This window comes from Rhinolophus ferrumequinum, chromosome X, assembly GCF_004115265.2.
Source record: "Rhinolophus ferrumequinum isolate MPI-CBG mRhiFer1 chromosome X, mRhiFer1_v1.p, whole genome shotgun sequence".
NCBI lineage: Eukaryota > Metazoa > Chordata > Mammalia > Chiroptera > Rhinolophidae > Rhinolophus > Rhinolophus ferrumequinum.
The window spans coordinates 65324754-65338158 of NC_046284.1; the positions used below are offsets into that span (position 1 = coordinate 65324754).

At 37.4% G+C, this 13405-nt stretch overlaps 1 pseudogene; it reads left to right on the plus strand.

Moving 5' to 3' along the window:
• The first annotated feature begins 232 nt into the window (after positions 1 to 232).
• The window catches only part of LOC117012770 (cytosolic 5'-nucleotidase 3A-like), a 36086-nt pseudogene continuing 22913 nt past the window's right edge, over positions 233 to 13405 (plus strand).

Here is a 13405-nt window from a genome sequence, read left to right on the forward strand (position 1 = left end):
CTGCTAACTCCTTCACTGTGATTTTGTCTTCTGCAGTTTCCTTTTCTCTAGCCTCTTCTTCAGCTATGTGTTCCTGTTCCAACATCTCCTCATCAGTCATTTCCTCAGGAACCACATCTAGATGCTCCTCAGTGTTGTACTCACCCACACCCAGGTTCAAGTTGTTCACCATCTCAACCACAGCCTTAATGATTTTTGCAACTTCCTCATCCTTGGCAAATCCTTTGAAGTCATGGATGAACTTCTTCAGTGTCGTCTTCCAGATGCCATTCACATGCTTGTTGGTGACATCACCTCAAGACCAAGCAAGGTTCTTGATGCAGTCATAGGTGTTGTAATCTTTCCAGAATAGCATCAGTATTTTTTCAGTGTCTCCCTCAGTTGCAGCAACAGCCTGGGCAAAAATGCTCCTCAGGTAGTAGCCCTTAAAAGCTTCTATAACAGTTTGGAGGAAAAAAAAAACACAAAACACTTTGATATTGGGGTGAAGATCACCAATAAAAGGAGAATGTTCAGGAGCATTATCAGTAATAAGCAACATTTTGCAAGGTATGTTATTCTCCAAACAGTAATCTTCCATTTCACTGGCATAGCAATTCAGGAGGGCATCTTGGAAGAGGAGGTGGGTCATCTGTGATTTCTCGTTGTTCCTGTAGGACACTGGCAGTGTGTGCTTATCGATATGCTTGGAGGCCCTGGCAGATCACAAAGGGTTTGTAGGGTAGATGTTGAGGAAAATTTGCCTTCATTAGTTGATGTGAGCTTTTGTCTATTAGCTTTTGTCTGTTCCTGCATGTGAGGTGATTTCTGTGCTGTGATCAGGGGTTGAGTAAATTTCCCCTTTTGGTCTCATTCTCCCGAGCAAGGGAGATACGAGATAATGTTGCTTTCTGTATGAGATGAGGTTGCTTTTGTGTCTGTGCTGTGAGTCTTTTTACTGCATATGAGGTGATAGTTAGCGTAGGGTTAAAAAAATTCTGTGATCAGGGGTTGAGAGAATTCCCCCTTTGGTCTCTTCCTCCTGAGTAGGGGAGATATGAGATAATGTTGCTTTCTGTCTGTTTTGCCCACATCAGCAGAAGTGAAGAAGTAACTAAGTTATAGCAGGATGACGTAACAGGCACATCTCGAGGACTTGTTACTTATCTGCATGAATTGACCCTTCGGCCAGATGGGCAGCATTCATATCAGTAACTGCCGGACCCTCCCGGAACTGGCCATTCCAGAGGGGGAGACAGGAATAAGAAACTTGACTCTAAGGTACATCTGAAAAAAAATATAAGACAGACCTCAGTTGGCAATGTAATTAATTTTTCATCATTTGGTCATTTGTCATTGGTGATTCTTCATCATTTTAACATTTTGGAGACTTGCAGCAACATGCAGCTTACAACACCAGGAGATATCCTGACTTCCAGTCACGAACCTGGTGAGGTCTGGCTGGTTCCCGACCTCTCCAGTGTTGTTCCCCACGGTTAGCCTTCTTGAGAACTGGTTAGCATCTTGAAAACCTGTATGCAGCTTGCAGCTTACAGCATCAGAAGATGTCTTGGCTTCTAACAACAACAGCAACAGCAATGGCAACAGCAACAACATTCTTTAAAACTTGTTGACACCTTAAAAGCTTACATACAGCTTGTAGCTTACAGCGTCGGAAGACGCCTTGACTTCTAGTAACAACAACAAAACAACAACAACGACAACAACAGAAGCACATTCTTGGGAACCAGCAAGCAGCGGTGTGGGAGACGCCTGAGTTTCTCTCAGCTGCAGACCTGACAAGGTTTTGATTTATGACTTTTCCAGTGCTGTTCTCCCCCATTTTGGTGAGCTTTTGACATCTACTGTAATAGTTACTCTCCTATAAAGCTTATTACTGCTGATGCTGAGACATACTCCTTACTGATGTTATTTGTGTATTTAGCCAAGTGATTTTTGATCAATAGTAAACATATGTTGAGATCTCTTAAACTTGTGTGTATATATACTCCTTTGACATGACATTGTTATCAATGTATATAGTTTAGTCTTAACCACCTTTACTTTGTCTCATTAACATATTCTATTAATTGTCTTTGTCTTTTGCTATTACATATTGCTAAATAAATTGATTAGATATTGTTAAATAAATAAATAAATAAATTAGATCCTTTCTAACGTGTGTCCCTCCTCTCTCTTTTTCCTGCTCATCATTACAGACTTTTAATCCATAGCCTGCACCGTTGTCCACAACAAAACTGTCATCCTGTCTTTAAAAAGACATGAAACCTGGGATTGATTTCGCCTCCTCATGGATGAAAGTCCTTTTAGACATCCATTTGCCGAATAGGGAGGTGTTATCCATATTGAATATTTGTTCTGGTATTCAATTTTTCTCCACAATCAGCTTGTCTAGAGTTTCTGAAAATTTTTCAGGTGCCTTCATATCAGCACTTGCAGACTCACCACTCACTTGCACATTACATGAATAATGACTCTGGAATCACTTTAACCACTCAGAGCTAGCAGTAAATTCAACATTGCAGTCACGTCCAGTCTTTTGTTGCAACATTGCAAACAAACTCTGCTTTGCCCACCATCATCATGGTGCTGAGAAGGCTATGCTTCTGTGTCTGGTTTTCAATCCAGGTCATTAGAAGTTTCTCCATGTCTGACATAGACCCTTCTCAAATTTTTGTTAGCGCCTCGCCTTCAGTGAAGCTGATCATTTAACAGCTTCCATTACTTTGTTCTTATTTCTTAAGGATTGTAGCGATGGTGGAATAGGACTTGCCTGACTGGCAAGCAGGAACCATCACTGATTTCCAACATTTGCAGTCTGTAATCACTTTTAATTTTGTTCCCAGGTCAATCACTCAATATGCCTCTTACTATCAATGTTAGCAGTGAAATTTGTATGCTTAGGGGCCACGAAGAACAGGGCAACATGAGATTAAATCAAGCATAAAAGAGAAAATAATGCAATCAAGAGATACAGCGAACATGAGCTATATGAGTATGAGACTGCTGGTGGTATAACACAGCAAACTGTTTTATAGCAAGCACTTTCTATAAGTAGAAAGAGTATATTCTAAAATAGCAATACAATTATAGTATAGTACATACATAAGCCAGTGACAGTTGTTTATTATCATTATCAAATATTATATACTGCACATAATAGTGTGTGCTATACTTTTATATGACTGGGAGGGCAGTAGGTTTGTTTACACCAGCATCACCACAAACACATGAGTAATGTTACACTATGACATTACAATAGCTGTGATGTCACTTAGCAATAAGAATTTTTTCAGCTCTACTAGAACCTTATGGAGCCATTATCATACGAGGTCTGACAATTACGTTCATGAACTTGCCACCATGCGCTTACATTGGCAGCACTGTACAACAGCTCGGTAAGGTTTCATAACCTTGGTACATCAGTATCTCACAGCTGTGTTCACGTCGACGTGTGGCTGTGTCTTGCTGAGTGGCATTCATTGTTGTTGTGTGATTTTGTGTGCCGTCGCAAGAATATCTGAGCTTGAATTAGAGCAATGAACAAACATTAAATTTCTTGTCAAACTTGGCAAGAGTGGAAGTGAAATCAGGGACATGTTAGTCAAAGTTTATGGGGATAATGCCATGAAGAAAACGGCAGTGTACAAATGGATTAAATGTTTTTCTGAGGGGAGAGAACACGTCACTGATGAAGAGAGTTCAGGGTGGCCAGTAATGAGCAGAACTAATGATTTTGTGCGTCAAAATCATCGGCTGACTGTGAGAAGCATAGCAGACCAAATAAACATCGATAGAGAAACAGGAAAATCTTAACTGAAAATCTTGGCATGAGAAAAGTGTGTGCAAAAATGGTCCTGAAGGAGCTCACCGATGAAAAAATTAAAGGAAAGTCAAAGTTTGCCAAGACCTTTGGAGAGACAAGACGAAGTTTTGGGCCCTATTATCACTGGTGATGAAACATGGGTGTACCAATTGACCCTGAAACAAAGCGCCAGAGTGCACAATGGAAGTCAGCCAATTCTCTTGACACTAGTTTTTACCACTGTTCTATCCTCTTTTCTCTTAGCTTCAGCTAACAAAAGCTGATGCAACTAATTCTACCAGAGATCAAGGCACATTTCTTTGTGAAACAACATTACGTGGAAAAAAGGAAGAAGGAAAAAAGAGAGGAAAGAAAGAAAGGAGGAAAGAAAGAAAGAAAGAAAGAAAGAAAGAAAGAAAGAAAGAAAGAAAGAAAGAAAGAAAGAAAGAAAGAAGGAAGGAAGGAAGGAAGGAAGGAAGGAAGGAAGGAAGGAAGGAAGGAAGGAAGGAAGGAAGGAAGGAAAGAAGGAAAGAAGAAGGAAAGAAAGAAAGAAAGAAAACAAAAAGGAAAGGAAAGGAAAGGAAAGGAAAAGAACGGAAAGGAGAAAAACTGTTTGTTTGGTTTTAGATTTTATTAATGTAATTGTATGAGGAAAGTTTAACACTTCCTCTTCATTTCTATAAAATTGAAACCTGACTGTAATACCTACCTCATGTTAGCAGGAAATATTTTTTATTATTATTATTTTTGGGGAATATTGGGGAACAGTGTGTTTTTCCAAGATGTCAAGTCATTGATTTTTCAATCTAGTTGTATGGGGGCGCAGCTCAGCTCCAAGTCAAGTCATAGTTTTCAATCTAGTTGTGGAGGGCACATCTCACTGGACCATGTGAGAATCGAATCACCAACCTTGGTGTTATTGAGCCAACCATTGAGCCGACCATTGTGCCAACCGGTTGCCCAGGAAATATTTTGTAATTTATCTTGTGTTCTTTGTGATCCAAGAATTTTCTCCAAAGCAAGCTTTAAGTTCTTTCTTACATTAATGAATGATGCAATGAACAAAGTTTTAAAAATATTTCTAATTTAACACTCTTCAAAAAGTGTTGAAACTGCAATTCACAAATTAAATCAAACAAATATAAAAGTAGGTTAGTAAATTTGAAACACTGAAACAAATGAAAGTAAACTTTTGGAGCAACTATCAAAATGAAACTCTGATTTTGTACTGTGGGGAGCATAAATTACTAAGAGTCCCAGATGCTGTTTTGCTTGTTTGTTTTTTGGTTTATAATTTTTTTGTGATGTTATAGTCTCAGGGTTTTATTAAATTACCAATATTTTTAATGAACCTTAGTTACTTTGAATAGTTTTTCTTTCAGTGCAATAACATTGCCTGAGAAAACAAGACAAATAATTCTATTTTGATAATATTTAGGAAAAAACTGGATTTCTATTATCATTTTACTCATATATTATATGAATTTAATTCAACAATTGACTGCTTTTAGTGCATTCATCTTAAAAATGCATTATTTTTATGACGACCTAAAGTCTTAGCAAGTGCTAAATCTTAAACCGTCATTCATATTTGTTATCATTAGCTTCAGGTGTACAAAACAATGCAATAGTCAGACATTTACACCCCTCACATGTGACAACCCCACTCCCCCAGTATATCACCCCTCCGATATTGCACATAGCCGCCAGTTTCACTTACCCCATTCCCTGCGCTGCACTCCACATCCTGTGACTATATATATATAGTCAACACCCATCACTATTCAGCTTCAGCTTCAGGTGCACACTGCAGTGGTCAGGCACCTACACCGTCCATGTAGCTGTCCCCCAATAAGACAGGTGTGCATCAGATACCCTACTAAATCGTTACAACATTACTTATTATACTCCCCAAACTGTCACTCGTATCCCCGTGGCAATTTTGTGGTTACCGATTGTGCCTTCTAATCCGATCACCTTCTCCCTCATCCCTACCTCCCCCCCCATCTATCAACCCTCAGTTTTTCCTCTATATCTCTGAGACTATTTCTGATTAGTCTGTTCATTTATTCTATTCTTTAGAGTCCACATATAAGTGAGATCATATGGTATTTGTCTTTCTCCATCTGATTGATTTCACTTAGCATAATGTTCTCTAGGTCCATCCAGATCATTGCAAATGGTAAAATTTCATTCTTCTTTATGGCCAAGTAACACTCCATCGTATAAATGTACTACAGTTTCTTAATCCAGTCATCTACTGATGGCCGTTTCAATTGTTTCCTTGTCTTGGCTCTTTTAAATAGTGTTGAAATAAACATGGGGGTGCATAAATTATTTTGAATGAGTGTTTTGGATTTCTCTGGATAGATACGTAAGGGTGGAATTGTTCGGTCATACGGTAGTTCCATTTCCAGTTTTTTCAGATACCTCCATACTGATTACCATAGTGGCTGCATCAATCTGCAATCTCACCAGCAGAGCATGAGGGGCCCCTTTTCTCCACATCCTCACCAGCACTTGCTGTTTGTTGACTTATTGATGATAGCCATTCGGATCGAAGTAAGGTGGTATCTCATTGTGGTTTCTATTTGCATTTCTCTAATGATTAGTGAGGTTGAACATTTTTTCATATGTCTGTTGACGTCTGTATGTCCTCTTTAGAAAAATGTCTCTTCATGTCCTCTGCCCATTTTTTAATTGGGTTCTTTGTTTTTTTGGTGCTGAGTTGAATGAGTTTTTTAATAAATTTTGGAAATTAACCCCTTATCAGATGTAACATTGACAAATATATTCTCCCATTGAATAAGGTGCTTTTTTGTTGTATTGATGGTTCCCTTTGCTGAGAAAAAACTTTTGAGTTTGACATAGTCCCATATGTTTATTTTTTCTCTTACTTCCCTTGCCCGAGGGATATATCAGTAAAAATATTACTAAGGGTAATGTCTGATACTTTACTTCCTATATTTTCTTCTAGGAGTTTTATAGTTTCAGATCTTACATTTAAACCTTTAATCCATTTTGAATTTATTTTTGTATATGGTGTAAGGAGGTGGTCCAGCTTCATTTTTTTGCATGTGTCTGTCCAGGTTTCTTAGCACCATTTATTGAATAGACTGTCTTTATCCCAATGTAAATCCTTGCTTCCATTGTCATAGATTAAGTGACTATATAGGACTGGATTTATTTCTGGGTTCTCTATTCTGTTCCATTGATCTACGTGTCTGTTTTTATGCCAGTACCATGCTGTTTGGATTACTATAGCCTTGTAGTATGATTTGATGTCAGGTATCGTGATACCTCCCCCTTTGTTCTTATTTCTCAAGATTTCTGTGGCTATTCAGGGTCTTTTGTGGTGCCATATAAATTTTAAGATTATATGTTCTATTTCTGTGAGAAATGTCCTTGGTAGTTTGATAGAAATTGCGTTGAGTCTGTATATTGCCTTAGGCAGTATGGATAGTTTAACTATATTAATTCTTCCTATCCATGAGCATGGTATGTGTTTCCATTTATTTGTATCTTCTTTAATTTCTCTCTTCAGTGTCTTATAATTTTCTGAGTAAAGGCCTTTTACTTCTTTGGTTAAATTTATTCCTAAGTATTTTATGTTTTTTGAAGCAATTGTAAATGGGACTGTTTTCTTAATTTCCCCTTCTGATAGTTTGTTATTGGTGTATACAAATACAACTGATTTCTGAATATTAATTTTGTATACTACTACTTTACTAAATTCATTTATCAGTTCTAATAGTTTTTTGCTGGAGTGTTTGGGGGTCTTACTGTATCATGTCATCTGCATATAATTACAATTTTACTTCCTGCTTACCAATTTGGATGCCTTTTATTTCTTTTTCTTGTGTGATTGCTGTGACTAGAACTTCCAGAATTATGTTGAATAAAAATGGATAAAGTGGGCAATCTTATATTGTTCCTGATCTTAAGGGGAGTGGTTTTAGCTTTTCTTCATTGAGTATGATGATAGCTGTGGGTTTATCATATATGGTCTTTATTATGTTGAGATATTATCACTCTATTTCAGCTTTACTGAGTTTTTATCATAAATGGCTATTAGATTCTGTCAAATGCTTTTTCTGCATCTATTGATATGACCATATGATTTTTATTTTTCATTTTACTAATGTGGTATATCACATTAATTGATTTGCGAATATTGAACCAACTTTACGTACGAGGAATGAATCCCACTTGATTGTGTTATGTGGTCTTTTTAATGTATTGCTGAGTTCTGTTTAATAATATTTTGTTGAGGATTTTTGTATCTATGTTCATTAGGGGTTTCAGCCTGTAGTTTTCTTTTTTTGTGATGTCTTTGTCTGATCTTGGGATCAGGTTGATAGTGGCCTTTTAAAAAGAGTTTGGGAGCCTTCCCTCCTTCTGGATTTTTGGAATAGTTTGAGGAGAATAAGTGATAACTCTTTTTTGAATGTTTGGTAGAATTCACCTGTAAAGCCATCTGGTCCAGGGCTTTTGTTTGTTGGGAGCCTGTTGATCACTGATTCAATTTCACTGGTAGTAATCAGTCTATTCAGATTTTACATTTCTTCTTGAGTTAGCCTTGGAAGGTTCTATGCTTCTAGAAAATTATCCACTTCTTCCAGGCTGTCTAATTTGTTGGAGTATAGTTGCTCATAGTATTTTCTTAATACTGTTTGTATTTCTGTGGTGTCTGTTGTCACTTTTCCTCTTTCATTTCTGATTTTATTAATTTGTGTCCTCTCTTTTTTTTTGATGAGTCTCACTAAAGTTTTGTCTATTTTGTTTATATTCTCATAAAACCAGTTATTGGTTTCATTGATCTTTTGTATTTTTGTTGTTGCTGTTGTTTTGTTTTTTGTCTCTATTTCATTCATTTCCACTCTGATATTTATTATCTCCTTCCTTGTACTCCCTTTGGGCTTATTTTGCTGTTCTTTTTCCAGTTTCCTTAGTGTAAGGATAAACAGTTGATTTGAGATTTTTTCTTGTTTCTTTAGGTAGGCCTGCATTGCTATGAATTTCCCTCTTAGGACTGCTTTTGCTGCATCCCATAGATTTGGGGTCATTATGTTTTCATTTTCATTTGTCTCGAGGTATCTTTTGATTTCTTCCTTCATTTCATTGTTAACCCATTCATTATTTAGTAACATGTTATTCAGCCTCCATGTATTTGTGTGTCTTCCAGTTTTTTTTTGTGTGTAATTGATTTCTAATTTCATAGCATTGTGGTCAGAGAAGACGCTTGATATGATTTCAATATTCTTAAATTTATTGAGACTTGTTTTGTGGCCTAACGTGTGGTCTCTGTTGGAAAATGTTCCAAGTGTTCTCAAGAAGTATGTATATTCTGCATCTTTGAGGTGAAATGCTCTAAAAATATCAATTGAATCCGATAATAATGATAATCCTTGCTGTATAAAGCAATCTAGGTTGTAGGCCTTTGTTTTTCATCACTTTGAATACCTTCTGCCACACTCTTCTGCCCTGCAAAGTTTCTGTAGAAAAGTCAGCTGATAGTCTTATGGGAGCACGCTTGTAAGTAACTTGCTGTCTATCTCTTGCTGCTTTTAGGATTCTCTCTTTGTCTTTAACCTTTGCCATTTTAGAACTGCAATCTTGAATTCTCTGTTATTTAAGTCGCATATTTCCATATCTTTAAGTTCCTTTGGAACTCTCTGCATTTTCTGGGCTTATATGTCGCTTTCCTTCACCAGGTTAGGGAAGTTTTCAGTCATTATTTCTTCAAATATGTTCTCGATTCCTTGCTCCTTCTCTTCTTTTTCTGGTAGTATTCCTATGATGCACATGTCATTGTGCTCGATGTCATTCCACAGGTTTCTTAAACTATTTTCATTGTTTGTTTTTTTTTTTTTTTCATTTTGTTGTTCCACTGGGGCAATTTCTGCTATCTTGTTTTCTAAATTGCTGATTTGATCCTCTGCTTCATCTAACATCTGTTAATTCCTTTGAGGGTGTTCTTTATTTCAGTCATTGTATTCTTTAGTTCTGTTTTGTTTTTTTTCAATGATTTCTCTATCCTTCTTTATGTTCTCACTCAGTTTCTTAAACATTCTTATCATCAGTGTTCTAAATGCTGTTTCTGATTGATTAGTTAGTTCTAATTCTGGAGGTTTCTTCTGTTCTTTTATTTGGGACATGTTTCTTTGTTTCCTCATTCTGGCTGACTCTCTGTATTTGCTTTGATGTACTAGGTAGATCCCCTAGGTCTCTCAGTCTTTGCTGGGTGCAGTTATGTAGTATGTGTCCTGTATATTTGAATTGCACAGTCTCCCTATTGTCCATTTCATGTGTCCCAGAGGTGTCCCTTGTGTTGTGTGTATTCTCCTGTTGAAGTTGAGCTTTAATTACTTTTGGCTTGTCAGTAGGTGGGATTGACTTCCAGGCTGACTGGCTGTGAGAATTGGCTATATGCAAAGTGTATGAGCTGCTGTGTGAGGGTTAACCCCTCAGATGATTCTTGGCTCCTATGGGGTCTTGTGTCTGTAGAAAATTACCTTTGGGTGTGTCACTTGTAGGTCAAACCCGGTAATACTCTGGTTTGCTCTGGATTTGCCCTCTGGGTGTGTTGATTCTTGTGCCTCTTGGGCTGGGCCCTGGTGCAGGGTGATTTCAGTACAAAAGAAATCAACAAACACAGCAACAACAACAACAGCAACAACAACAAAACCAAATACACTCACATGTAAAACCAACTGATAACCAACACTCAACACAAACAAAAATATCAAAAATACATAAAAACAAAAGAAACAAAACAAAAAATAGCAACCCCCCCCCCAAAAAAAAAGACGATATAGATAAATGGATAGAAGGAGGGAAAGTAGAGCATAGAAATTGAAAAAGAAAAGAAGAGAGAAAGGGGAAAATGTATATATATGCATATATATATATATATATATACACACACACACACCTATATATATATATACACACACATATACATACACCTACATATACATATATATAGGTGGGTATGTGTATATATATATATACACCTATATACATATATATATACCTATATATATATATATATATATACCATATATATAAACCTATACATATATATGTACTAAAAATAATAATAATACTAAAATAAAAACAAAAAACAAAAAAGCAGCACCAGTCTTGGCTTAAGCCCACCGATCTCCCTCCAGGTCCTCTAATGTACAAAGAGTCCTCTGCGTCTTGTGGCGGCAGAGCTGGCCACCTCGTGTCCAGAGTGACCCTGGGACTGCTGTTCTAGATGAATGGGGCTATGGGTTGTGGTTGGTAGTTTTTACAAAGTCAGTGAAGCTTCTGCTCTCACCTGCACAAACACATGCTGAGAGCACCACAACCAGCTTTCCTTCCCTGTGTGCAGGTCTCCTGGGCCTTAGGGCACTTCTTCCATTGGGAGGTGTAGAGGGCGAGATTTCTGAACTGCTGAAAGCCCAGAGCTGCCTCTGTCACCTGCTGGTGACTCCTGCCATGTGTCTCAGCAGCTGTGATCGCCCTGCCGGGAGCCACCCAGAAAAGGTGGGGGCTGGTTAGGCAGGTGTCTTCGTCTCCCTGCCCAGCCACTTCCCTAGGTCACAGCTGCAAACCGGCCTTTTCCAGGTCTTGAGAGCTACAGCTCCTCTGTAATCTGACACTATTCCTCTATTCAAGGACCAGTTTAAGACTCTGGAAGGGCGGGGGTAGGATTGCTGTTTGAGAGTGGGGGAAGGAGCCCGGGTATGGAGTTTGCTTTCTGTCTGACTAAGAGAGCCCAGCCGCGTTCTCATCTGAGGTTTCTGCCTCAAACGCTTGGCAGCACAGTCCTATATGCTGATCCCTTAGCAGGGCTGTGGGGTGCATGGAGGGAGCCCACAGCCTTGCTGCTTCAATCTGTGGTCTGCCTCCTGGGGTCCCACATCTCTGCAGCCACAGATATAGGCTGTGTCTCCACACCTCTCCCTTCCCTCTTCCCTCACTTGTGGGTTTGCCCACCTTCAGGTAATTCTCATGCGAGTCTCTTAGCTGTTCTGTGTGATGAGCAGAGAATCTTTTGATGGTTTATAGACGTTGAATTTGTGGTAACTTCCAGGTTAGAACTCAAGAAGCCCACCCCACTGCTGCCATTTCTATGATGTCACCACCGTCATTCATTTTTGAGTACAACATATTATACAGGAAATACAAAAAAATCTTAAGTAAGGTCAATAAAATTTTACTTATACATCTTGTAATCACCAAAAGATGAACATACAGAACACTTGCAGCATCATCAAAGTCTCCTTCATGCCCCTTCACAGTCAATATTCCACTGCCAAAGACAATCGTTATTTTGATTTTTGTCACCGTAACTTAATTTCACCTGTTCTTAAATTTCATATAAATGACATATAGTATGCATTCTTTTCTACCTGGCTTATTTCACTCAATATTATATCTGTGTTATTTATTCATGTGGTCGCAGGTAGCAGTAGTCTAGGTTTTTATTGCTATGTAGTATTCTATTATATTAATATACTATAATTTATTTATCCATTCAATTGTTATGGACTTTTGGGTTGTTTTCTGTTGTGATGATGATGATTTATAGAGCTGCTATGAACTGTGTGTTATAGTGTATTACATGTAATATAGTACAGTAAAATCTTTGGGCATTTGACTAGGAATAGAATTGTTGAGACAGAGATAGGTGTGTATTTAACCTCAATATACATTGCCAAATGATTGTCCCAAATCGTAAATACATTCCCATTAAAAATATAATTGTTCCAGTTGTACCATATCCTTGTCAATGCTTGGTATTGTCAGTTTGTTTAACTATAGCAACTGTGGTACACAGTGGCATCTCATTGTGGTTTTGATTTTCATTTTGCAGATGATATTGTCCAGGTTTTTATAGCCCTGTTTGCCTTTTTTATATTCTCATTTTTAAGTGCCTATTTTAGTTTTTTTGCACAGCCCTTCATTAGGTTATTTGTACCTTTTTAAAAATTGAATCTATAGGAATTTATAATATATCATGGATACAAGTTCTAGTTGAGTATATGTATTGCCAGTTTCCACTTGTGGCTTGCAGTTTTACTCCCTTAATGGTGATTTTCTTTTTTCCAATTGTAGTTGTCATTCAAAATTATTTTATATTAGTTTCAGGTGTGAAGCACAGTGGTTAGACATTTATATAATTTATAAAGTCACCCCTCAATAAGTCTAGTACCTACTTGGCACTATACATAGTTATTACCATATTATTGACTATATTCTTTATGCTGCACGTTACATTTCCATGACTATTTTGTATCCACCAATTTGTATTTATTAATCCCTTTATTTTTTTCACCCAGTCCACCAACCCCTCTCCCATCAGTTTGTTCTCTGCATCTGAGTTTCTGTTTTGTTTCATTTTTTTCTTTATTTTGTTCTTCAGATTCTACATATTAGTGAGATGATGTGGTATTTGTCTCTGTCAGGCTGACTTACTTCACTAAGCATAATACACTCTAGATCCAATCACTTTGTTGCAAATGGTAAGATTTCTTTTCCTTTTTTTTTATGGCTGAGTAATAATCCATTGTATATATATACTACATCTTCTTTATGCAGTCATCT